This window comes from Phascolarctos cinereus, unplaced genomic scaffold (genome assembly GCF_003287225.1).
Source record: "Phascolarctos cinereus isolate Bilbo 61053 unplaced genomic scaffold, phaCin_HiC Scaffold_5;HRSCAF=322, whole genome shotgun sequence".
Classification (NCBI taxonomy): domain Eukaryota; kingdom Metazoa; phylum Chordata; class Mammalia; order Diprotodontia; family Phascolarctidae; genus Phascolarctos; species Phascolarctos cinereus.
The window spans coordinates 236,099,687-236,125,745 of record NW_027555958.1 but is presented as its reverse complement, the minus strand read 5'-3'; the positions used below and the strand labels follow the sequence as shown (position 1 = coordinate 236,125,745).

The following is a 26,059-nucleotide window of genomic DNA, read 5'->3' as shown; positions in this document are numbered from 1 at the left end:
TGTGTATTTCCCCCTCCCACCATTAAAATATAAGACTCTTAAGGGTAGAGACTATCTTTTTTCCCTGTATTTGCATTTGCAGCACTTAACACAGTGCTTAATAAATAGTAAGTGCTTAATAAATGTTCTCTCTCTGTGTCTCTGTCTCTGGCTCTCTTTTTTTCTCTCTCTGTTTCTCTGTCTCTCTCTCTCTATCTCTCTCTCATGCATCACCTTACACCTGGATTATTACTGCCTTACTTTTTTCATCTGTAAAATAGAGGGTCCAACTAAATTACCTCTGTGGTTCCTCCAAGCTTTAAAATACTGTGATCCTATGATTAATCTTCCTTAAGAGTTTTATCATGCCATTTTTTTAACTTTAAAACCTTCAGTTTTCTTCATTTATTAATATAAAATATCTAAACTCCTCTGCCTCCATTTCAAGGTCTTCTATAATCTGGGTCAACCATTATTATATAACGTACATTTCACTACTCTCTTATACTTGGCTTCTACTCTAGTTGGATGAGTCACTTCCCAATATATTAATACATTATGTTCATTCCTCTCACCCCCACCCCATGTCTTGGATAATTTCGTTTCCATGTCTGCATGTTCTCTTTGGCTATTTAGCCAATTCTTTCGGAAAGACACAGTTCAAATTTCGAATTTTTTTGTGACATCTTCCTAATTACTACAACTTTCAGTGGCCTTCCTCTCCTCTGCACATGCATAGTCCATATTATACATTTGATCATTTACTTATGTACTATTTCGTATTGTTCACTGTTGTTCCATGGGTGTTAATTTTGTTTTCTAAACTAGATTGTAAACCTATTGAGGACAAAGACCAGGTTTTTACATTTATTCTCAGTCCTCCACAGCACCTCCCCAAAAATAATGGATATATTGAAGACATAAATATTCCCTGATTGCCTGGTTATCGGTTGATTTTTATTGGCAAAGTAACAGTATACTAATAAATCAATTTGTTAGTTCTTTTCCCCTACTTTAGATATTAACTATTTTTTAGTCCTTAGTTGTAACATTTATCGTGGTTAATAATATCTTCAATAATACAGAATAATTAGCAAATATATAATTATTCTTAGAGAAGCTCTTTTATTCCCTAAGTTAAATTTGTTTGTTTGTTTATAATTAATTAAAATTTAAAGGTATGCCTGGATAAATATGAGCTTGTAGTAAATACCAATGCATTTACAAGTCACATGTTTAATGCATAATTTGGATTGTCATAAACAGAATGGTGTTGATATTTAGAGTCTTAATAAGCAGAGAGCCTTCAACTAGAGAAAGGCCATTTACCTACTTTTTCCAGAAGAATGTCAGAAAAGTCTCTTTATAATGTTAGTCTTGCTTTCGAGTTAGGAAAGTGGGTTCCAAAAGTCACATCACAATTGAGGCAGTTTTCTTTGGTTGAACAAGGTAGGCTTTCCTTGGTCTCCAACTGACTTGTCTCTTAAAGGGGAACAGGAAGTATCCCCATGAAATCTCAGAAAGACTGACTGAATGAAGGTTAACGTGATATTCCCTCTTATTCTCAGAAGAAAAAAAAAATTCTGAGGAATCCAAATGGATCTCCAGCTTTATATCTGTTGTCTGTGTACAACCAGACCATGGACTTGTTAAAGCAATGATCAAATTAGAGACTATTAGAAGAAAGGATAAAGAGAAGAATATATGTCATAGAATTATAACTGCCTCAAAGTCATCAATTATAAGTTATTGAGGCCAAAAATTGGAAAATGGTTAAAGAAAAGACTGCCATAATTTCCTGTGGAAGTAGAACCAATAAAAATCAATTACCACAATAAGGAGACCCAAAAGAGCCTAGAAATTATCTTGACCAAAAAAAACACTCCATCTTCTTGTCAAGATGGGAGACATAGTTGTTAGTGTAATACAAAATTAGAATTTAAACTCATTTGCAAAACCTTATGCAGGCATGTGGTGGAAGATTATAAGTAGCCTCATTTCATCAAACAGAAGAAGTATTGAAAGGAAAAATAAATTTATAAAAAGTTTAGCAAGAGGCTCAATTTAGCCAGGCCAGCCTACAAATATTTAAAGATGAAACTGGACAAATAGATATAAAATGGAACAGATCTTTCAGCATTTCTATAATAGCCATTCTCTACATCAATGATAGAGGTATTACTACATTTTAATTTTAATTTCTCAAGTCCCAGTATGTTATATGAGAAAGTAGAAATGGCTCTAAATAGGATGAAGATGGGAAGTATAGGCTGTTGTAGCTACAGACCTTAAGTATACACAGAAGGAATTGATGCTGGAGGTGACAATTATTTTTAGGATGTTGAGGGATATATCTTTAAGATATCTGAGAGAGAAAAAAATATCTTACCTGTCTAAGCATTCCTTTTCAGGCTTCTTTTCTGTAACTATCATCCAAGCCTATATCAGCTGTGAGTGTTTCCCAAACTTCTATCCTGTACCCTCTTCTCTTCTTTTTCTCTACCGTCTTGTTAATTTTATCAGCTGCTGTGGGTTCAATTCTCACATCCAGCCTTTTTCTGCTCTACTGAACTCCGGCACTTCATCACCAATTGCCTATTAAACATTTCTAATTGGATGTTCAATAGCCAAACTTAACATATCCAAAACAGAACTCATCATCCCTCTCCTCAAACTACCCTTCTTCCTAATTTCCCTATTTCTTTTGAGGGTATTACCATCTTTCTCATCAGCCAAGTTCACAATCTCAGTCATCCTCAATTCTTCCTTTTCCCTAACTCTTTCCATCTAATTAGTGGACAAGTCTTATTGATTCCATTTTTGTCACCTCTCTCACATTCATCTCCTATTCACTCATATGGCCAGCACCCTCCTTGGGTTCATATCCACTCTTGGAATACAGCAACAGAAAGCAAAAAGAGGTGTGCAAGTCAACCCAACCACTGTCACCACCTCAACCATCGTCACTCCTCAGATGCTAGTAGAGAGAGTCCTGGACTCAGAGTTCACGTTCTCTGGTATTTACAATGCTCCCAAGATCAACCATCTTACTTGTAGCCTATGCCTCACAGACAATATTGAGGAAAGCAACTCTTGTGGAGAGGGTACTGCCTTCCCTGCTGCCTCCAACTCCAAACTGCTAACAGACAAGTAAGCTCCAAAGCCCTGGGAAAAGCAGTACCTCTTAGATCACCAGTCCTGCTGGAGCTATCATCCAGAAGGAGCAACTCTTGTGGAAACGCAACCTAGCAACTACCTCAGAAGATGTTGTAGCCCCAACCTCTTCAGTTAGTGAAGGTTTGGAAAAGAAAATTCTTACCACTAAAGTCTTTGGCACTGTCAAATGGTTCAACATCAGAAATAGATATTGTTAAATCAATTGCAATGACAGAAAAGAACACACAGTGGTGTGCAAGAGCCAGCTCTTACACGCTTACAAAAGCTGATTGTCCAATTTTATGTGAGCACCCACACTTTGGAAATTGCAAACATCACAAATTAGTGCCTCATTTATTGTTAGACTTAAGAAAGTGAGGAAGGAAATGTTAATAATATGAATTAAACTTAAAAGTGTGTCATGCATAGTCTGCCTACCCTCCCTCCAAAGCCAGATGTTAACCAGAACATTTTTGATGCACCACTACATAATTTGCTACTGTCCTCCAAGATATTCTGGGCCTTTCCATCTGACTTGCAGCTGAAAGCTCCTGTATATGTTGTCTCACCCTATTAGAATGTGAACTCCTGGCCAACATGACAAAGTAGGAAAATGATAAATGTTGGAGAAGATATGGGAAAATTGGAACACTAATACATTGTTGGTGGAGTTGTGAAATGATCCAACCATTTTGGAGAACAATTTGGAACTATGCCCAAAGGGCTACAAAAATGCACATACCCTTTGATCCACAATAGCACTTCTAGGGCTATATCCCCAAAAGATCAAACAAATGGGAAAAGGAACCACGTGTACAAAAATATTCATAGCAGCTCTTTTTGTGGTGCCAAAGAATTGGAGATTGAGAGGATGCCCATCAGTTGGGGAATGGCTGAGCAAGTTGTGGTATATGAATGTAACGGAATACTATTGTGCTATAAGAAATGATGAACAGGTGGACTTCAGAAAAACCTGGAAAGACTTATATGGTTTGATGCTGAGTGAAGTGAGCAGAACCAAGAGGACTTTGTACACAATAACAGCCACATAATGCAATGACTAATATTGTTAAACTGAATCCTTCTCAGCATTACAACGATCTAAGACATCTCCAGAGGCCTCGAGATGGAAAATGCTGTCCACATCCAAAGAAAGAACTACGGAAGTCAGATCGCTATCCCTTATTTTTACCTTCTGTTGAGTTTTGTTTCATCTTTCTGATGGTTCCTCCTATTGGTTTTAATTTTTACTTATAACTTCACTAATGTGAAAATATGTTTAATAGGAATGTAAATGTAAACCTATATCAGATTGTGCACCATCTTGGGGAGGGAGGGGGAGGAAGGGGGAGAAAAATTTTCAACTCAAAAGCATATGGAAGTGATTGTTGATAAATCAAAATAAATTAATTAAATTTTTTAAAAAAAGAATGTGAACCCCTTAAGAGCAGGGGCTGTCTTGCATTTCTATTTGTAGTCCCCAGACTGGGCACAGTGTTTTGCATACAGTGATCACTTAATACAAATTTTTAAAATTGATTCATTCAGTAACCAAATAGGTCTCTCTGCCTCCAGTCTCCCATCTCTAATCCATCTCATCTAATACACATAGCTATCAAAGTAATATTCCTAAAGTGTAGGTCTCCCTGTCAGCTCCTTGCTCCAGAAGGTTCAGTGGCTCCCTATTGCCTCTATATGCAATATAAACTTTTCTATTTGGTATTTAAAGCTCTTCACAATCTGGCTGCAGCTTATTTTTTCAGACTTATTGAACATAATGCCTTTTCAGATACTCGGCAGTCCAGCCAAACTGCCCTACATGCTATTCCTAACATTCATGCAACATTCTATTACATTCAAGATCTCCTCTTTCCATCCTTTTGCACAGGATACCCCACACCTAGAAAGTACTCCACGCCCTGCTCCCTCACCTTTATTTCTCAGAACCCCTAACTTCTGTCAAACTTCAACTCAAATACTGCCTCTTACGTGAGGCTTTTCCTGATCCTTCCAGCTACCAATGCCTCTTCTCTCCCAGCACAAATTCCCTTGCATTTAATTTGTGAATACACACACACACATACACACACACACACACACACACACACACACACACAAAATTTGTACATATTTTTGTGGACCTCCTTTTATAGAATATAAATTCCTTGGGTAAGGACTATTGCATTTTTGTCTTTGCATTCTCAGTGCCTCAAACAATATCTTGCACATAATAGGTGCGTAATAAATGTTTGTTGGTCAACTGAATGAGACTCAAAAGGCTCCCTTATGGTAGGCCCAGATAGTATATATGCCCACCCTTCTTTGCCTTTTCTTAAAATTTCTGTATCTCATGTTTATATTCTCTATTTGATACAAGTAAGCCTCTAAAGGTAGCCTGTGACATCCGGAGTGGGAAACTAACCCAATGCACTTGAATAAGAACCTGCCCCAACTCTGCAAAACCTTTAAATAAGGCAGAGAACTGCCTTAGCATGCAGGTGATTGCAACAAAACCCTCCCACTTATCAACCAGGAGAACTAATGGAGAACTAAGTATGTTGAGTTGGAGGGTGGGCTTTCAGAAGGACCCCTGCTGATCTTCCCCTGCCTTCCTCTTCCTTTCACGGTCTGAATACTAACCCACTCAACATAATCAACCTCATGGCATCCTTCTTCTGTTCTCTCCATTTTTTCTCCATTTTGTTCCTGAGAGTTTCATTTTAGGTCTTGAGCCTCCCATCCTATGAGGCTGTAATAAGAATCTGGTGTTTTATGCATTACTGATCTGCCTGATGCATTTGTAAGACCTTCTTTATGTCCCATAAATGCTGTTAAGACTAGGATAAACAGACACTATAAATGAACAATGAACCAGGCACCAAGTTGAAAAGAAGGAAAAAAGACGAGCTAGATTACATTTGGGAAACTGTGTGAGAGTTTCAATGACCCCAAGGCACCCCCTGAAAGAAAAACCCATCTTTTTAACACCAGGATTCTTCCAATGATAGTATATTGCTGCAAGTCACCCAACAATACATTCTGCAGGGAAACAAAACTATGGGTGACCTGAAGGGTACTTCATTGGTCTATGGTTGTGTAAGTAGGCTGCATCATGATACCAGAAGTGATGTGCATGCAAAAAAAATATTGTTTAGAAGATGTGAGGAGATGAGTCAGTCATGTAGTATGAATAGATAAGAGATAGTCTGAGAATATTGCAACAATCATTTAAGATGGAGAAGGTCTCTAGTATGTCTTAACAATTAGGGCTACCAATTTTTGTCTTTTACAAATTTTCTAGCAATTTGATAGATGCAATGGGCTGACTGTTCACAAATGCAGCAGGCTGCCTTGAGAGGTAGTGGGTGCTGTCTTCACTAGAGGTCTCCAAGTAGAAGCCGGATGACCACCTACCAATGATCTTGTAAAGGGGATTCTTGGTCAGAGATAGGTCAGATCAGACAGACTTTGAGGTTCTTTCTACCACTTACATTCTGTAATTTCAAAAGTCATACTTCATACTTTGAATCCAAACTCTATAAAGCCTTGCAAATAGAAACATTTCATCAAGTCACAAGACATTGCTGAAAAAATATACTTTGGGGAACTGAAATGTAAATAGAAGGATAATTTGCAGATTTGCCATTTGTTTCTCCTTGGACATTAATAACTGTATTATTTTTAGCCATATCTAGACAAACATACACACACAACTCGTTTTTCATGATTATGGGCCACTTTAAGTTAGGAGTATTGGTAGAAATGTGGAAATATTAGTAATAGTATAAGTCTCTATCTTTTAGTTATTCTTTCCTCTCCATATGACTCTATGGATGTTTCTTTTTACTTTCCAGGCCTTCCTTCATCTATATTTGCATTGTGAATAAAAAAGACCATTGAGAAAGGCTTTCTGGAGTCATTCCTTGACACAACCCTTTCAGCTTATTATATAAAATCTTTTTTTAAAATTTTTTTCACCATTTACCAACATTATTTGTTAGAATTATAGTTCAAAGAAAATATTTTCCCCAGTTGAAACAAAACAGTTTTGTCTCAAGATGGTATCCTCTCAGAACATATAAAATGAAGGGTCTATGAATAAATACACATTTGAAAAACCAGGAGCAGATATGTAATAAACAAGAGAATTGTCAATATGCTTTTTACTCCTCAGTTTAGACTTCTCAAATCTGTTCATTGGCCTTAAAAAATATTCATGTGCACTATTTGTTCCCTGCCTGTGATAGAACCTTCTGAGCTTGTATTGGTCTGATCAGCCACAGTCAGATGCACCATAGCCTGACTCTAACACAGTGACATCATTTTAGTCCTTTTCAGGAATGAAGGATAACAACCAAACTAAACCAAATTCCCTCCAGTAATCTGGACTACAATCTTCCACATCTGGGTTTTTTTTTTTTTTGGCCTTAGCAGTCAGTTTTTGTGAACCACTGAGGGTGAAAAAAATCCATCAACTTTTTGGTGATGTGGGTCTTTGAACTAAACTTGACTAGTTCTCAGATGACAGACCCACAGTCCATTACTGGGGTCCTACCCATGGCCTTTCAGGCCTGGTAGAACTTGTCAGAGCTTATACCCCATTGGCAAAGTCTACAATAACCCAGGGCAAGCTCCTCACATAGCAGAGGAAGACTTTGGTTGGAGGGTCACTAAAAAAATAACACTGTAAGTAACCCATATATAATGAAATGAGCTGAAGGCACAGGGCTCAAATTCCAAACCTAACCAGATATGAGAGAATTCCTAGGATAACAACCAATACTTTAACAAGTAATCTCAAATGAGGATCCATGGGAGAGCAGGAGTTGGGGGGAAAGTGGAGGCGTTTCGTACAACAAAGTACACTAAAAAGCTAGTCTAAGACCATAGCCAGGAAGATAGGTGACATAAAGGACCATGAGGAATACAGGCTATGGCAAGAGCAGTGATACTTCATTGCCCTGAAGTTGTGAGGACTGAGTATTTCCTCTACCAGATGGCTGAAAGAAATTAAGAAAATCACTTCTGGGAAGAATTATATATGAGAAGGACCTAGGGAAAGGAAAATAAAACTTCCTTATAAATGAGCAAAATCAAGCTAGCAGAGTTACGAATGCCAAAGCTAGAGGCACTTGAGCCTTTAAGTTTCTAGTTTTCAAAGGCAATAATTTCCAACAGAAAGATTAAATTTTTCATAGCCCAGTACAAAGTAAGACAAAGACACCCAGATAGTGCAGGCCTAGAAATGCATTTATAAATGAAATGCTAGTGACTTAGGCTACATTGTCATATTTATGGTCCTCTTCTCTATAGTCCTTTTAGCCTCAGGCCAGATTCTACTTCTTGATGTATTGAAGAGGTTCCTGTTGATTTAATTTTGAGTTACATGTGTGTGCTCAAAGGACAAAGTTAGCTTGTATTATTTTTCTAAATAAGTTAATTATACAATAGACATATAGAGGATGATGCTGTAGAGGCCTCCTGAGATCTTATTTCATCTAAGAAAGTCTGCAAATGAGAGGAAGCATCCTATCACTCTAACCTCCAGCCAGCCTCCCTCCTTAGCTGTGTTTCCCGTTGTGGTGACTCCCTCCTCTGTACTCCTACAGCACTTCCTCTCTATACTACTCACTGGATATTTGCCCTATGCATTCATTGTGATTTGTCCTTATATGTATGTCTCTTCTCTGCTCAACTAGATTTTAAGCTTTCTTAAAAGCAGGGTCCATTTATTTCTTATGTGATTTTTGGTCAGTATACTGTGTCTAGCATAATGCTCTATATAACCAGGTACTACATAAAAGTTTATTGATGATAATTTTGGTAAATATTATCCTTTCCTCTCTTGCTCTATGGCATGTCTTGAATCAGTTAAATTATTAGTTCTTGAGCTATCAACTCTCAATACAATTAAGATATATCAATCACTCAGAGGTTAATCATATCACACAAGTCCTTCCCAGCTCCTTCTTTTCCCTCTGTGTACCGTTGTACTATTCTTCAGTATGCACAAAAGTGCAAGGAAAGGAGGGGAAAATCCAAACACATTCACTCTGTCCTTTGTATGCAGTTCTGCAAAATAATAATGGGGGAAGATATTAAAACTATTTGCTTTGGTGGCATTATTGGTGGGTTTGGCTTGCTAATTCTATCTTATCTGTACCTTCACTCCAGATAACGAAAAAAGCTGGTTTTATTTGTTATGACTCAGATATTTCTCTACTTGTTAGCTTATACATTTTCATGATGTATCTTTCTCACTTAATCTTAATCAAGTCTTTGCCATATTCCTTCTTCCCTGATGCTTTGGCCTTTCCCCTGAGATGCTGCTTAAGCTTACTTGCTACTCCCAGGATTTTTTCCACCATGCCACAGAAGCCTCCTCACCCTGGAAATTCACTGCACTGGAAGTACATTCAGCCCCTAAGGCCTCTTCTTCTGATTTGCTGGTTTTTCCCAGAACCTCCATCTTAAGGAAAACACCTAAGCCAGCCCTGTCTTCGTTCCTCTCAAGGCTCCACTCCTGACTCTTAGACTTTATCCTGACCACCATGCAGATATCTTTTCGCTGAACCCCCAGCTTTCAGGCTTCCATTTATATGTTATCTACCTACTGCCACTGCAACATAAGCTCCTCAAGGACAAGAACTATGTTTCCGCTTGCATTTGTATTCCCAGCACTTGGCTTAGTAAGTGCTTAATAAACATTCATTGACATGACTTGTAATTTGGCCTTTCTCTGAGCAGCTTGGCTGGTCTTGGAGCCCTTTATCTGATTATTCCACATTCTAGACTTTTTTGGTACAAATTCTTAGTTTTCCAAGAAATTCAATTCTTCCTTGCTTCAGATCCTTTGACAGGAATCTATCTTCTCTTTGAAGACATCTTGAGACTATTTTCATTTCAATGAATACTTATTAGGTGCCTTCTGTAGGCATGGAGCTGTGTCAGTTACTAAGGAGAAAAAAGATTCAACTAAGACATGGTGCTTCACCTCGAGGAATAGAAGGATGAAAAATCAGGTGCAAAATATAATAAACAAGAGAGTTGTCAGTGTGCTTTACGCCTTAGCTTAGACCTCTCAAATTTGTTCATTGTCCTTAAAAAAGTTATCCAAGGAACTACCACCATTGCATGCTTCTTTTTTTCTCCAACATTTAATTATGTATTAAAATATTCTGCAATGGAAGGAATAAGAAATATTCATTAGCTGTTCCCTAAGTCTTTGTCCTGGGCCCTCTTTTCTTTTCTTTTCTTTTTTTTTTTTTGGGTAGGCAATGGGGTCAGGTGACTTGCTCAGGGTCACACAGCTAGTAAGTGCTATGTGTCTGAGGCCGGATTTGAACTCAGGTCCTCCTGAATCTAGGGCCGGTGCTCTATCCACTGTGCCACCTAGATTCCCCCTCTTCTTTTCTCTCTTCATACATACAGTCTCTTCTTTTGGTGACCTCATCCGCTCCTATGAGCTTAATACTCTTTACATTTGTGACTCCCATATCTCTATATCAATCCTGTTTTTCTCCTGAGCTTCAATCGTGTATTACCGATTGCTTATTAGATATATTACATTGGATGTTCCATGGGCGTCTCATATTCAAGGTATCTAAAACTGAAATCATTATCTTTTCTTTAAAACCCATTTTTTCTTAACAAACAAACAAACAAACCCTATTTCTGTCAAAAGCACCCTCATTCTTCCAGTTTCTCAGATTTATAACCTTGGTGTTATTCTTGACTCCTCACCCTTCCATCCCACATATCCAATCAGTTGCCAGATCTTGCTGTTTCCATCTCCACAACCTGACTCCTCTATATTCACACAACAACCATCTTAGTTCAGGTCGGAGCCATCTCTTACCTAGATTATAACAATAACTTCCTAACTGGTCTTCCTTCTTCAAGTCTCTCCCCAGTCTATTTCATCTTCCATATTGCCACCAAAGTGATTTTCTTTAAGCACAGACCTGATTATGTCATGTCATGTCACGTCACTCCTCTACTTAGTAAACTCCCATGGCTCCCTAGTTCTGCTAGGATGAAATACAAACTACTATTTAGTTTTTAAAGCCCTTAACAACTTGGTCCCAACCCATCTTTCTAGACTCATTGAACATTATTTTCTTTCCCACACTCTCTGACTTGGGCAACCTATCTTCTCTTTATTCCTCATATACAGCCCTCTGTCTTGTATCACCACTTCTTTTCATTGTCCACTTCCCGTGCCTGAAATGTACTCCTTTCTCACCTCCATTTTGCAGAATCCTTGTCTTCCTTCAAGATGTAGCTCCATCTTCTACATGAAGCTTTTCCAGGTCTGCTCAATTTCTAGTGTTTGATTGATTTGTGTTTTTGTGTTCTTTTTTTATCTAGTCTGTATATACTTCTACACATACTTATTGTCTCCTCTATTAGAATGCAAGCTCTGTAAGAGTAGGGATTGTTTCATTCTTTGTATTTATATTTCCAGTACTTAGCATAGGCCTGGAACATAGAAGGCTTTGAATAAATACTGGTTGATTGATTGAGATAGGATATAAAATCATTAATCATTACAATTTACCCAAATTTATGTTAAAGATTATCTTCTGGTCAAGTCAAGAAGAGGCAGTTTGGGGCACTAAGAAAGGCAAAGAAAATTTAGAATAATACTTTTACAAAATAAATTTAGAAAACTCTCATATGCATGGGAGAGTGTGTGAAATTTGACTGAAGGCAAAGCAATGCCTCTGTAATTCAGACTGTCAGAAGCAAATGCAATTGATTTTTATTGGGGGGCAGCTAGGTGGCACAGTGGATAAATAAAGCCCCAGCCTTGGAGTCTGGAGGGCCTGAGTTCAAATCCGGCCTCAGACACTTGACACTAACTAGCTGTGTGACCTTGGGTAAGTCACTTAACCCTGTTTGCCTCACCCCCCCCCAAAAAAAAAGAAGCAAACGCAATTGGTGGAACCAGGGGTTCTAAATCTGGTGTCTGAGGATAGATTTCAGGCACTACATTATCTTAGGAAAAATACATCTCCATTTTAACATAATTTATCCTTTGTAATCCTTTGTGTTTTATTTTATGCATTTAAACAGCATTATTCTAAGAAGGGTTCCATAGGCTTCACCAGACTTCCAAGGTGGTCCATGGCACAAATAGCTTGAGAAACCTTATTCTAGACAATGAAAGTAGAGAGGATTTCATGTGTGGGAAGGAAGATGCTTTTTAAAATCTCATCTTTCTCATTTCTTGGCCCTTGTATAGAATAATCATGAACAACGAGAACAGCGCAATACAAGTTAAAAATCTTCAGGAGATGTTTGGTTATGATACGATGGGCAAAACAATATGACAAGACAGCAGTACATCACAGACAATGAAGCCACAGGAGTTTTTGAGGAAGGCCCGGGTAGTTGCCAGGGACATCTTTAAGATGCTTCCAAACATACGTTTCCCATCAGAGAGTTTCTCAAGAAAAGTGGGGATGGGAACATCAAGGACCCCTCACAATAGCCAAATCTATTTAAAGAAAGGAAATAAATATGGAAACAAACCCGTGTTGGTGGTCAATGAAGAACCAACTAGTCACCAACAACATTTTCGTTAGATGAGATAACTGCATTCCGGTATAGCCACACAAATAAATGGACTACATCAGTAATTAAAACATTATTTGCACAAACCATTTCAAATGTTCTTTAAAACAGTCATTGATTTTACAAATGGAGGATTAACTAAAAAGGGCTCAGTCTGGGTTTCTTCTCTTTCAGACAGCATCATGTAGACATTTGGGACTGCGGCCAGCCTGAGGTGAGTCCTGGCAGGCACATGAAAAAGGGTTGGGGATGTAAGAGAGAAAGAAGAACATCAAGTGAATCGAGAATGAGAAGAAAGGTACCTCGGCTAGAACAGGGGAGCAGGAGGAGGCCTAATTAATTAACAAATTTTACTGAGTACCTATTACATGTACAACCCTGCAATAGGCTGTGATGTATTTGCTCTAGAGCCAACTATTTAAAAAGAACATTTAAACACAAAACTTAACGGTTTGAAAAGAGAACTAAATAGTGTTCTCACCACACCTGGCACTACAGGGGAAGACCAAAGAAAAGGAAATCAGGGTCCTTAAACCAGATAACAGTTTCTTAGAGGACCAAAAAAAAAAAAACCACCCCACAAACATGTGAATTTACTTGAGAACAACTACAAAGGATCTATTTTTCAGTTCAATATTTTTAAAAAATTATATATTCAGGGGGCAGCTAGGTGGCGCAGGAGATAAAGCACCGGCCCTGGATTCAAGAGGACATGAGTTCAAATCCAGCCTTAGACACATAACACTTACTAGATGTGTGACTCTGGGCAAGTCACTTAGCCCCCATTGCCCAACCAAAAAAAAAATTTACATATTTATATATTTTTTTCATTCAGTGAACATCTATCTGCCTTCTTTCCTTCCCTCCACTCCAATAGAGAACTAAAGAATTTTTTAAAAATTGCTACAAATATGTATAGTCATGCAAAATAAATTTTCTTCATTATCCATGTCTCATACACACACATATATGTACATATACACATATATACACACATACAATATATGTACATACACATGCATATATACACACAGCATGTATATACATAATATAATAATATGTATAAATACATATATATGTGTATATATAATATATATAGTAATGAATATATATATATATATATATATATATGTATGTGTGTTTGTGTGTAAAATCTCATTCTGCACTTCTTAGCTCTTTATCATGAGATGGATGTCATGTTTTATCATTAGTCTTCTAGAACCAGGTTTGGTCATTATGCGGATCAGAGTCCCTAATTCTGTCAAAGTTGTGTATCTTTACCACACTGCTGTCATTGTTCACTTTATATTAGTTTATACACATCTTCTCAGGTTTCTCTGAAACTGTCCCTGCCATCATTTCTTACAAAACAATATTATTCTAACACATTTACTCACTATAACTTATTTAGCCATTCCCCAATAGATGGGTACTCCCTCAGATTCCTATTCTTTGCCAACTGAAAAAGAGCTATAAATATTTTTGTACATCCTTATAGTTTGTTTTGCTTAGGAATAATCCATCCCTAAATTCACCTACTCTCTATTTTCCCTTTCTCCCTTCTCCCCTTTGCCTCCCATTTCCCTGTTGAGTGAAATATATTTCTGTACCCAACTGTATGTGTATAGGTGTGTATTCTTCCCTCTTTTGACCAGTTCAAATAGGAGTGAGGGAGAAGCTTTCTATACCGCTTCCTGTTAGCTCTCCATCTTGATTCCTCCCTCTCAAAGGATTATCAAGAAATTAAATCTTTTTTTTTCCCCTCCAAAAATCTCTTCTTTGAATCACAAGGAAAAAAAGATAGACAATATACCCATTGAGTCTGTACCAACAGAGTGAAATGTTTATTCAAGGATTTAAATATTAAAATAATAGGATCCAAATTAAAAAAAAACAAACTAAAATACTTAATATTCTTACAAAATGAGTATAACCTTGAAATGTCATTTAGTCTGTCTCCTTATTTTTATGTAGAAATAATATCATACAGTTAAGTAGTGCTTTATAGTTTACAAAATCTTTTTTTTGCAGAGGTCTACTATGCAGAATGATGCTCTGACTAATTTTACTTTTGAGTAATGTTAATATAATGTAACCCAACCTTGCCTTGTGGTTGCACAATTCCATCACAGTGTTGTTCAGCTGATGGTCCATTTAATCTTTGTCCCTATAGGACTAATTCCCACCTTCCTCCCCAACTTTTCCTATGATAGGAGTTCTTAAACTCTTTTGTATCATGGACTACCCCTTTGGCAGTTTGGTGATGTCTATAAACTATGTTTTTTAATGTTTTTTTAATGAACGTTTTTTAAAATGAAATACATAAAAGTTACAAAGGAAACCAATTATATTGAAATAGAGCTATAAAAATATTTTTAAAAAGCAATTTCAGTTTACAAACCTATGTCCTCTAATATCCTTTCTTATAATGTGCTTTTGTGAAAACAGTAATGAATTTAGGTGAATGAGCAGTTATTACTTAATCTTATTCTCACATCAGCTTTGTGATCTTTACAAAGAAGTTATTCTTATTCCCATTTTACAGATGAGGAGAGTAGAGTGGTGAAAAGTAAATGACAAAATATAAATTAAAACAATTCTGAGATTCTACCTCATACCCATCAGAATGGCAAAGATGACAAAAAAGGAAATGATTATGTTGTAGAGGATATGGAAAAATAGGCATATTGATGGATCTGTTGGTGGATCTGTGAATGGGTATAAGCATCATGGAAAGACATTTGGAATTATAAAGAAGAGTTTACTAAACAGTGTATGACCTCTGACCTAGCTATACTATTGCTAGGCCCATACTGAAGAGAGATCAAAGAAAGAACAAGAGCTCTTTTATGTACAAAAATATTTACAGCTGCTCCTGTAATGGTGCCAAAAAAACTGGAAACTAATTGAGGGATGGCTAAATAGGCTGTGGTACATGAATGTGATAGAGTATGACTGCACAGTAAGAAATTATTAGAAGATAAATGGTTTCAAAAAGACAGACTTAAGTGACGCAGAGTTAAGTGAACAGAACATAATGGAGAATTTATACCATATAACAGTATTATAAAAATGAACAGTTGTGAGGACTTTTATCAACTGGTGAATAAAACAAGTAGAAAAATGAGAATAATTTCTACTATGACAATAATAATGTAAAAACAAAACACTTTGAAAACTGTAAGAACTAGGATCACTTGGGATTCCAGAAGACCAATGATGACATCCTGCTATCTGTTATAGAGATGTGATATATTGAGGCTGTGGAACCAGACATCTCTATTTTTTGTGTATAGCCTTTGGGGCAATTTGCTTGTTTGACTATGCATATATTACATGAAAATTTGTTTTCCTTTCTTTTCATTTTCAATGGGGTTAGGAAAAGGTGGAAGGGAGAGATAATAGATTTCTGTTAATTTTCTTTTAAGTAGAGGCGTGTATAGGAGGGTGTTACAAATGTGAAATATTGCATGCACTTTGATAGGAGTTCACTGTATTATTGGTTTTACTTGACTGATCTACTTTGTTACCAGAGATCTCACACAAATGTAAGTAAGTAAGCTGTAAATGCAAGTACTGTAAAAACCAAAACATATCAATAAAGCCAAAAGTGACCAAAAAAAGAGAAAAGCCACTCACCTACTATCATGTAACTAGGACCTCAATTAAAGAGCTGGAACTGAAACTCCCAGTCTATGATTTACTAGTAACATTTTCTTTTCATTACATAATACTTCTATTCTTGTGGGGGAGACAGGGATTTTGAAAACCACTTCATACAAACAAGAAATTGTCCTGCTCTGAAATTCTTTCATTATATATTTATTGAACTCCGGCTGTATATGTAGCACGATATAAAATTATTAGAAGATAGAATCCAAGGAACTTATGAAATATTTAGTCATTGGTATCTGGTTTCTAATTAAAAGATTTTCCAATAAGTATTAAAAATTTTATTTTTCAAGTAAAAATTTTAAAATGATATGACATGCAATTAAAACAACTCCAACATGCCATATTTAAATAATCCATTGAAGCCAAAAAAATGGCAAATGGATGAGTAGATATCAAAGACAGATTATAAACATTTCCTGAAGAAGTTCAAATGACCTAAATCAATTAAAAAAATAAAAGGCCCAAAGAAGCCTAAAAACTGCCTCAGATAACTAGCATTTGATGTCCTGCCAAGTGGGGAGATATGAGAGCCAAGGGCAACACCAGTTTATAATATGAGCTAATTTGTAACATCTTACAGGGAAGAAGGATGGTGGAAGATCATAAGCAGCATCACCTCATAAAACAGCAAGGATCAGTGGAGGAAAAAAACAAATTTAAAGAAAGCTTGGCAAGAGAGCCTACCACTCAAAGTCACCCCCAGGGCATTTAAGGATAAAATTCAAAGGAGAACAGCCAATACCTGAAAAAATGGAAAAGATCTGTACATATTTTTCCCACAAGAAACCTTTTTCACTGTCAGTGAGAGTGGTGCCGACCACTTTCTGAAAGCCTTGATTTATAGCATTTGCTGATTTGTAAGATGTTAACAGCTCACATTAAAAATTTATCAATCAGCTATTTTGAGCTAATATGAACACACCACTGGATGTATGTCCCCCAAAGTCCTTTTCCATAGAAGATGCTCATCTCAAAAACCAAAGCAAAGACAGATTCCCAATATGTCTCAAGATGTCTCCTAGTTCCTCCTGTTTACAGATGTTGTTGTGCTGACAACAGATTCCAGATTGGCTTAGGCACATAGGAAAAAAAAACAACCCTAAATAGATGAAGAACATCTATCGTGCAGACTACAGTATACAGATGGATGACCCTTAGAATCCATCCATCAGGACGTGTATCTTGGACAGATATTGCGAATGGACATTGAATTGGGCCCAGAATTGAACAGGAGGAAGAAGGTACGCCGTACTGACTTTGGAAAATAGCACTACCCTTTTAATGACTCTAATATTCTCCATGAAACACGGGACCATCTTTTCAACACCAATATTATTCTGGTGGTATTGTGCATGATGCTTGCAAGTGATAGGATACTACAGTCACTGAAGAAATGAAGTTGAATGTCATCTAAAGGAAAATGGAGAGGTGAATGGTGGATGTGAGCAGGCTGCAGCACATTAAAACAAAGTAAAGCAGTGGTAGAAAGAATGCCATCAGAGAAACTTATAATAGGAAAAAAGAAGTAAAGGCAATGGATGCACAGTTTACATGCTCCATGCCTATCCATACAATGTCAAGTGAATGAGAGAAAGGCCCATAACATGTTGAGTGGAACCCCTGTGATGGACTTATGGGTAAAGGTGAACAAGAAATACATAGGCTGGTCATGCATGGATAGGTAGCAATCTCCATCGCTGGAGGGAGTACTCCTGTCCACAGCATCACAGGTTTCACTGCAGCACTGCAGGATTTTACATTTTGCTATTGGTCACGTTCAAAAGGTTTGGTCAGTGGAGGAATCCTAAGAAGACACCAGAATGAGTAGTAACCCAGGGACATAGTTTTCCCTCCACCTTTTCAAATAAATTAGTAAAATGTCTCCAATAGGTCAAATGCAACTAGAAGAGGAAAATTAAAGATCCTAACCACAAGGCAATTCTTATTTAAAAAAAAAATGAAGAGAAGCTCACCAGTCCCTTGCCACTGGGGCTATCACTGATGTTTCTCATTCCACTACCCACCCTCTACTCTAAAGCCCATAACTCAGGACAGTCTTGTGTCTCTTGGGGTACAGTCTTTTGTTGTTAATACTTTGGCAGTGTGTGTGTGTATGTGTGTGGGTGCAGGTGAGGAGTGGAATGATTTCACTCTCAGGATAAGTTGAGGATGCTAAATCAGACCAACCCTGAGGCTCCTAAGGAACAGAAGTGGAGAGGACTGCGAAGAACAAAACTGTGGAGGAGGGAGGGAACCAGAAATTTGGCACCAGTTACAATTATTTAATACTTCACAGGAAGAAACAGGTGGCTAGCAAAATAAGTGAGAGGAAGGTAGAGGAGGAACTCAGTGCAAAAGGGTTTATTTAGGAGCTTTTCCCTTAACAGTGTCCTAAGGTACCCTCCCCCAATTCCTTCTTGACAGTTCCCCCATTCCTAGCCTATGGATCAAAAAAAGTCAATCTCAGAGAGGAAGGTAGACCTTGGAGAGTTAGACTGAGAAAGTGGGAGAATAGGCTTACATCATAATGGTCTCTTGCTGTTTTCCTGTGATTGTGTCCTAACTGGTCACCTTCACCCATCGGGAGCTACAGCCCTCATCCTGATCCTGGTGCAATAAGGAAATAAAGAAAAAACAAAACAAAACAAAAAACCAGGCAACAAGGGTAGAGAGGGGAAACAGCAGGGTTGTGACTATAGAAGTAAACGGATTAATGGTAAGAAGCACTTTTATAATGTGGAGGAGGTGAATTAGCCTAAGCACTCTGAGTTTGGGGAAAATATCTGCTCCCTAGAAAAGGTAACCTGTGAGATGAAGGGAACAGAGCCTTCAGGTTGTGTGAACAGAGATCCTGATTCTATTCTGAAGAGTTCTGCACCATTTTAGAGATTTCCTGCCAGCATAAGATATTCTAATAAGACTAAAAACCAAGAAATGCATTTTCCCACAGGAACAAACCTGACCTTTAACACCTCCTCTGACCACAAAGCTTGCAAACTTCCGCCATTTGGAAAAGCAGTGGAATGTCACTGATTGGCTACATACTCTCTGAGAGCCTAAAAACTATAAAAAAAAAAACAAAACCCTCAATCTATACCCTAGGAAGCTGCAGCTGCAAACAACCCCAGCAGTCTTCCTCAGGACACTAATATCATTTCTTTTCCTTTCTATCTGGCTACTCACTTTTAGACCCTATCCTTCCCACAAACCCCCCAATCTTACAGACATAATCTTGGGTAGATTCTCCCTGGGCTAGCCAGGAACTCCTGCTAGGTTCCTATAAGGACAGCAAGGACCCCATAAGAAAAATCAGCAGAGTGACTGATAAAGAGAGATAAAAGCTCAATTCAGAGGAGAAATTAATAAAAATTTAAGGAAAAAAGCCATCTCAATTAAGGGCTTTGCAATAAGGGAAATGATGAAAAATTCTCCAAGGAAGTTAAAAACATTACAACTAATTCTCTAAGCCCCCTTGAAATGACAGCTTTGAGAAAGACAAGAACATTAATGGAATAAGGAATCTGAGGAACAAAGATACACATAATAGGAAAGAATGAGGAGACTAGAAAGAAACAGCAAATTCATATTTGATGGGGAAAATCTCATTCCCCCATTAATAAATCAGTGATATTGGTGATAGGATAATAGAGAGTCACTCTTCTATGGTGGAGAGCGTAGAGAGTGGGACAAAGAGCCCAGAAAATAGTTGGTCAAGTTTTGAGAGATCACACAGATTAGAAGTATTCAGTTTCTGTCCTTGATTTTGGGGTGGTAGGACAGTAAGAACAGAACATTATTCTGCTTAACTGACATAGTTAAAGCAATTCTCAAAGGAAAAATATTTCTGAAAGTTTATATTAACAAAATAGAAAAAGAGGATCATTGAACTGAGAATTCAGTCTAAAAGATTAGAAAATAAACAAACTAGCAATCCTAAAAGAAGTACTCCATCCAAAAAAAATCTTGAATATTAGAGGGAAAAAAGAGAAATGGATAGAAGAAAAAAAATATAGAACTAGGTAACCAAGAATTCTTTTAAAAAATAACAAATTCAATAAACTATTACCTAATAGTCAAGGAGAGGAAAACCAGTTTGTTGAAATTTTAAAAAAAGAAACAAGATGAGTTTATAATAAGTAGAGGGGCAATAAAGAAAATATCAAAAACTATTACAGAAAATTATATGACAACAAAACAAGGGATTCAAAGGAAGTAGTTGATAATCAATTAAAATATTTTAAAACCCAAACAAAACAAGAAACAAATATTTTAAACAATCCAATTTCATAAAAAAAGCAAATTGTACACAAACTTACAGTATGTACATGTGTATGTAAGGGAGAGGAGTTCCAGGAGAGTATAGATTTACAAGTAAATTTTATCAAACATTTAATGCACATTTAACATCTATGCCACCATTTATTTTTGAGAGAGAGAGAGAGAGAGAGAGAGAGAGAGAGAGAGTGTGTGTGTGTGTGTGTGTGTGTGTGTGTGTGTGGTGGGGGGAAGGGGTGATGATTTCAGGAAAAGGATTTAGAGGACTTATTACTTCATTATTGTAGGGAACTCCCAGTAAGGAAACTCCTTTTCCCAAGGCATACTGGCACCTTCTCTATACTTTAGAGTCCAAAAGACTCTAAAGGCTACAGTGGAGAGAGCACTGGCTTTGAACATCAAAGGACCTGTGTTCAAATTTAGACTCTTCCATTTGCTACCTCTGTCATATCAAGCAGGTCAATTAACCATTGGAACTTAGTTTTCATCTTTGTAAAGTGAACAGTTTGGATTAGAGATGCCCTACAAAGTCCCTTCCATCTCTTTATCTATGATACTAAATTAAATGACTTGTCCATGGTCAAACATGCATGTCTCAGAGGTAAGTCACATATCTAGGTTTTCCTGAAGCCAATTCTGTCTATTATTCTATGTCATTTCTTGCTACCTAAAAATAGTTACAGAAGTGCTCCCTAAACTCTTTTTTTTTAAACAAATATGGTCCTGATGCCTGAATCAGGAAGAGACAAAGCAGAGAACGAGAATTATAAATGAATTTCACTAAATAATATAGATGCAAAATTTTACAATAAAATCTTCTCAATAAGACTACAGCAATATATTCAGGGAAATAATTCACTGTTGCCACGTTGGATTAATATCAGAGATTCAAGGATAGGTTAACATTAGGAAAGCAATTTATGTAATTAATCATATAAACAGCAAAATTAATAAAACCAACATTATTATTTCAATAGATTCAGAAAAAAAGCCTTTGACAAAATATAGCACTCATCCATGTTAAAAACCTAAAAAGAAAAGGCATGCAAAGGTAATTTAAAAACACAATCCAAAGCATATATTTCAAACCAAGAACTAGCACTATTTACAATGGACAAACATCAGTGTTCCAACAAACAAACAAAGGTAAAGCAAGGATGTTTCTTCTCACTCTTACTACTGATACTGGTCTGGAAATGTTATCCATAGTAATAGGAAAGACAAGAGAATAAAATTTAAGGTATCATCAAAGAAGAGACAAAATTAGGCCTATTTGTAAACGATATGATGCTGTACTTAGAAAACCCCAGAGAATGAATGAAAACACTAAATGAGATAATTAGTAGCCTTAGAAAAAGGACCTGGATACAAAATAAATCTACAAAACCCATCAGCATTTCTATGCAGTATTAACAAAAATCAGTAAGAAATTCTATTCAAAATAACTATAAAATGCAAAATGTACCTGGGAGTTAACTTGCCAAGACACACACAAGATTTTTATAAATGCAACTACAAAACACTCTTTACAGAAACAAAGGGGCAGAGGCAGAGTCAAAATGGCAGATGAAAGGCAGGGATTTAGGGCTGTCCCCCAAACCCTCCAATACCCTTAAAATGAATCTAAACAAATTCTAGAGCAGCAGAAAAGATAGTGAAACAAATTTCTAGCCCAAGACAACTTGGAAGGTTGGCAGGAAAGGTCTGTTGCACCAGGGTCAGAGAATAGTGCAGTCCAGGGCGGGCCAGGCCAGTATAGGCCCAGCCCCAGCAAACCAGGAGCAGGCCTTGAGAGTAATTGAATTAGCAGCAGCAGTGGCTGCTTCCAGAGCTCTCAGCCTACAGATGGTAAGGAGGTCAAACAACTGTTCAGAAGATTACAGGGGTCTTTTTGCTGGCACTTGAGGCAGGACTCTGTTGCTTTACCCATATTATGATCTAGGTCATAGTCCTGGGTGGCAGTCCCAGGGTGAGAAGGACCATTAGCAGAGCAGAGCAGCCACAGTGGAGGGGGTACCCTTATCATAATTCCAGGGTGGAAAAGAGTGCTTGTGGTTGTTCAAAGATCAGAGCACAGGCCAGGAGAGTAGTAAACACCTCTCCTTAGATCTTACCCCTTGGAGGAACTGAAAACTTACAGGTCCCTAGAAGTATCTCTGAAAACAGCTGCACAAAACTCATGAAGCTTGGGACAGTGTGCCCTCACTCTGGAAGCAGAGCCCTACTTTAACAAAGACTTAAAAATTATTTAATAGGCTGGGAAAATGAGCAAACAACAGAAACAAAACAAAACTCTGACTACAGAAAGTTACTATGGTGATAAGGAAGAATAAAACACACAACCAGAAGAATATAATAAAGTCAAAGCTCCCAAATCAAAAGCCTACAAGAAACATATGAATTGGTCTCGGGCCATGGAAGAAGTCAAAAAGAATTTTGAAAATCAAGTAACAAAAGTAGAGGGAAAAACTAGGAAGAGAAATGAGAGTGATACAAAAAAATCATGAGAAAAGAGTGAACAGTTTGGTAAAGGAAACACAAAAAACTACTGAAGAAAATAACACCTTAACAATCTAGCACAAATGGTAAAAGAGGTCTAAAAAGCCAATGAGGAAAATAATGCCTCAAAAAGGAGAATTGCCAAATGGAAAAGGAGGTCCAAAAGCTCACTGAAGGAAATAACTCCTTAAAAATTAGAATGGAGCAAATGGAAGCAAATGACTTTATGAGAAATCAAGAAACAATAAAATAGGGGTGGAGCCAAGATGGGGGAGTGAAAGCAGCAACTTGCTTAAGCTCTCCCCCAAACCCCTCCAAATACCTATAAAAAATGGCTCTAAACAAATTCTAAGGCAGCAGAACCCACAAAAAGACAGAGTGAAACAAATTTCCAGCCCAAAACAACCTGGATGATTGATCAGAAAAGTATATTGTGCCGGGCTGGGAGCGCAGGCCTCAGCAAGCCTGGAGCAGGCCTCAGAGGACTGAATCACAGGCAGCTGTGGCGGTTTCCAGATTCCTCAATCCAGGAATGCCAATGACAACTTAGAAGATCGGTAGGAAAAAGTCTGTTTCTGTGGTGCTGAAAGAGGAAGGTGGGGTCTCAGATCCAGTTCCCTGAGAATGCAGCCCTGGGGTGGGCAGCTGCTTCCCAAGCGTATGGCCCATAGACTGAGGGGGAATTGAGTGGCTGATCAGAGGGGGATTGCAGGGATCTCTCTGCAGGTGCTGAGGCAGGAATCTCTTGCTTTGCCTGTGCTTGGATCTAGGTCCCAGTTCTAGATGGGGGTGCTGGAGTGAGGAGGAGTGCTAGCACGGTGGAGCTTGTAGTGGCTGTGTACAGGAAACCTTCTTCACAGTTCCAGGGCAGAAAGGAGTGCTTGTGGTCACTAATAGACCACGGCACAGGCCAGGAAAGGAGTACACACCTTGCCCCTTATCATACCACCTTGCAAGAACTGAAAATTTGCAGGTCCCTACAAGTATCTCTGAAAACAGCTATATAAACCCCCGAAGCTTAGAACAGTACATTCTCCACATTGGAAGCAGACTCTTACCTTAACAAAGAGTTTAAAACTCAAGTAATTGGCTGGGATCATGAGCAAGCAGCGCAAAAAGAGTCAGACTATATTATCTTACTTTGGTGACAAAAGAAGATAAATATACAACCAGAAGAAGACAACAAAGTCAAGCTCCTACATCCAAAGCCTCCAAGAAAAATATGAATCAGTCCCAGGCCTTGGAAGAGCTCAAAAGGGATTTTGAGAAGCAAGTAAGAGAAGTAGAGGAAAAACTGGGAAGAGAAATGAGAGTGATGCAAGAAAATCATGAAAAACAAGTCAACAGCTTGCTAAAGGAGACCCAAAAAAATACTGAAGAAAATAACACCTTAAAAAATAGCCTAACCCAAATGGCAAAAGAGGTCCAAAAAGCCAATGAGGAGAAGAATGCCCTAAAAAGAAAAATTGGCCAAATGGAAAAGGAAGTCCAAAAGATTACTGAAGAAAATACTTCCTTAAAAATTAGAATAGAGCAATTGGAGCTAGTGACTTTATGAGAAATCAAGACACTGTAAAACAAATCCAAAAGAATGAAAAAATAGAAGACAATGTGAAATATCTCATTGGAAAAACAACTGACCTGGAAAATAGATCCAGGAGAGAGAATTTAAAAATTATTGGACTATCTGAAAGCCATGATAAAAAAAAGAGCCTAGACATCATCTTTCAAGAAATTATCAAGGAAAACTGCACTGATATATTAGAACCAGAGGGCAAAATAGAAATTGAAAGAATCCGCAAAACTCCTAGGAATATTGTAGCCAAATTCCAGAGTTCCCAGGTCAAGGAGAAAATATTGCAAGCTGCCAGAAAGAAACAATTCAAGTACTGTGGAAACACAATCAGGATAACACAAGATTTAGCAGCTTCTACATTAAAGGACCACAGGGCATGGAATATAATATTCTGGAGGGCAAAGGAGATAGGATTACAACCAAGAATCACCTACCCAGCAAAACTGAGTATAATCCTTCAGGGGAAAAAATGGTCATTCAGTGAAATAGAGGACTTTCAAGCATTCTTGATGAAAAGACCAGAGCTGAATAGAAAATTTGACTTTCAAATACAAGACTCAAGTGGAACATGAAGAGGTAAACAGGAAAAGAAATCATAAGAGACTTATTAAGGTTGAACTGTTTACATTCCTGCATGGAAAGATGATATTTATAACTCATGAGAACTTTGTCAGTATTAGGGTAGCTGGAAGAAACAAATTATATATATATATATATGTATAGGTAGATAGATAGATAGATAGATAGATAGATAGATAGATAGATAGATAGATAGATAGAGGGTACAAGGTGAGTTGAAGATTAAGGGGTCATATCTGGAGAATAAAGTTAAGGGATGAGAGAGGATTATACTGGAGAAGAAGAAAGGGAGAGGTAGAATGGGGTAAATTATCTCACAAAAAAAAAAGAAAAGTCTCTTACAGTGGAGGGGAAATGGGGGAAGGTGAGAGGGAATGAGTGAATCTTATTCTCATAGGATTTGGCTTAAGGAGGGAATAACATACACATTCAATTGGGTAAGGAAATCTGTCTTACCCTACAGGAAAATAGGGGAGAAAGGGGACAAGAGAGCAGGATGATGAGAGAGGGGAATTGGGAAAGGGGTAATTGGAAGCAAATAGTTCTGAGGAGGGACAGGGTCAAAAGAAAGAATAGAATAAATGGGAGGGCAGGATAGGATTAAGGGAAATAGAGTTAGTTTTTCACAACATGTCTACTATGGAAGTGTTTTGCATAACTGCACATGTATAACCTATATTGAGTTGCTTGCCTTTTCAATGAGGGTGGGTGGGGAGGGAGGAAGGGAGAAAATTTGAAACC

At 37.5% G+C, this 26,059-nt stretch overlaps 1 protein-coding gene across 2 annotated transcripts in view; it reads right to left on the bottom strand.

The window, feature by feature from the left end:
- KIF6 (kinesin family member 6) overlaps nucleotides 1–26,059 on the bottom strand; it is a 477,193-nt gene that overhangs the window by 187,477 nt on the left and 263,657 nt on the right. The gene's annotated exons all lie outside the window — the stretch shown is intronic.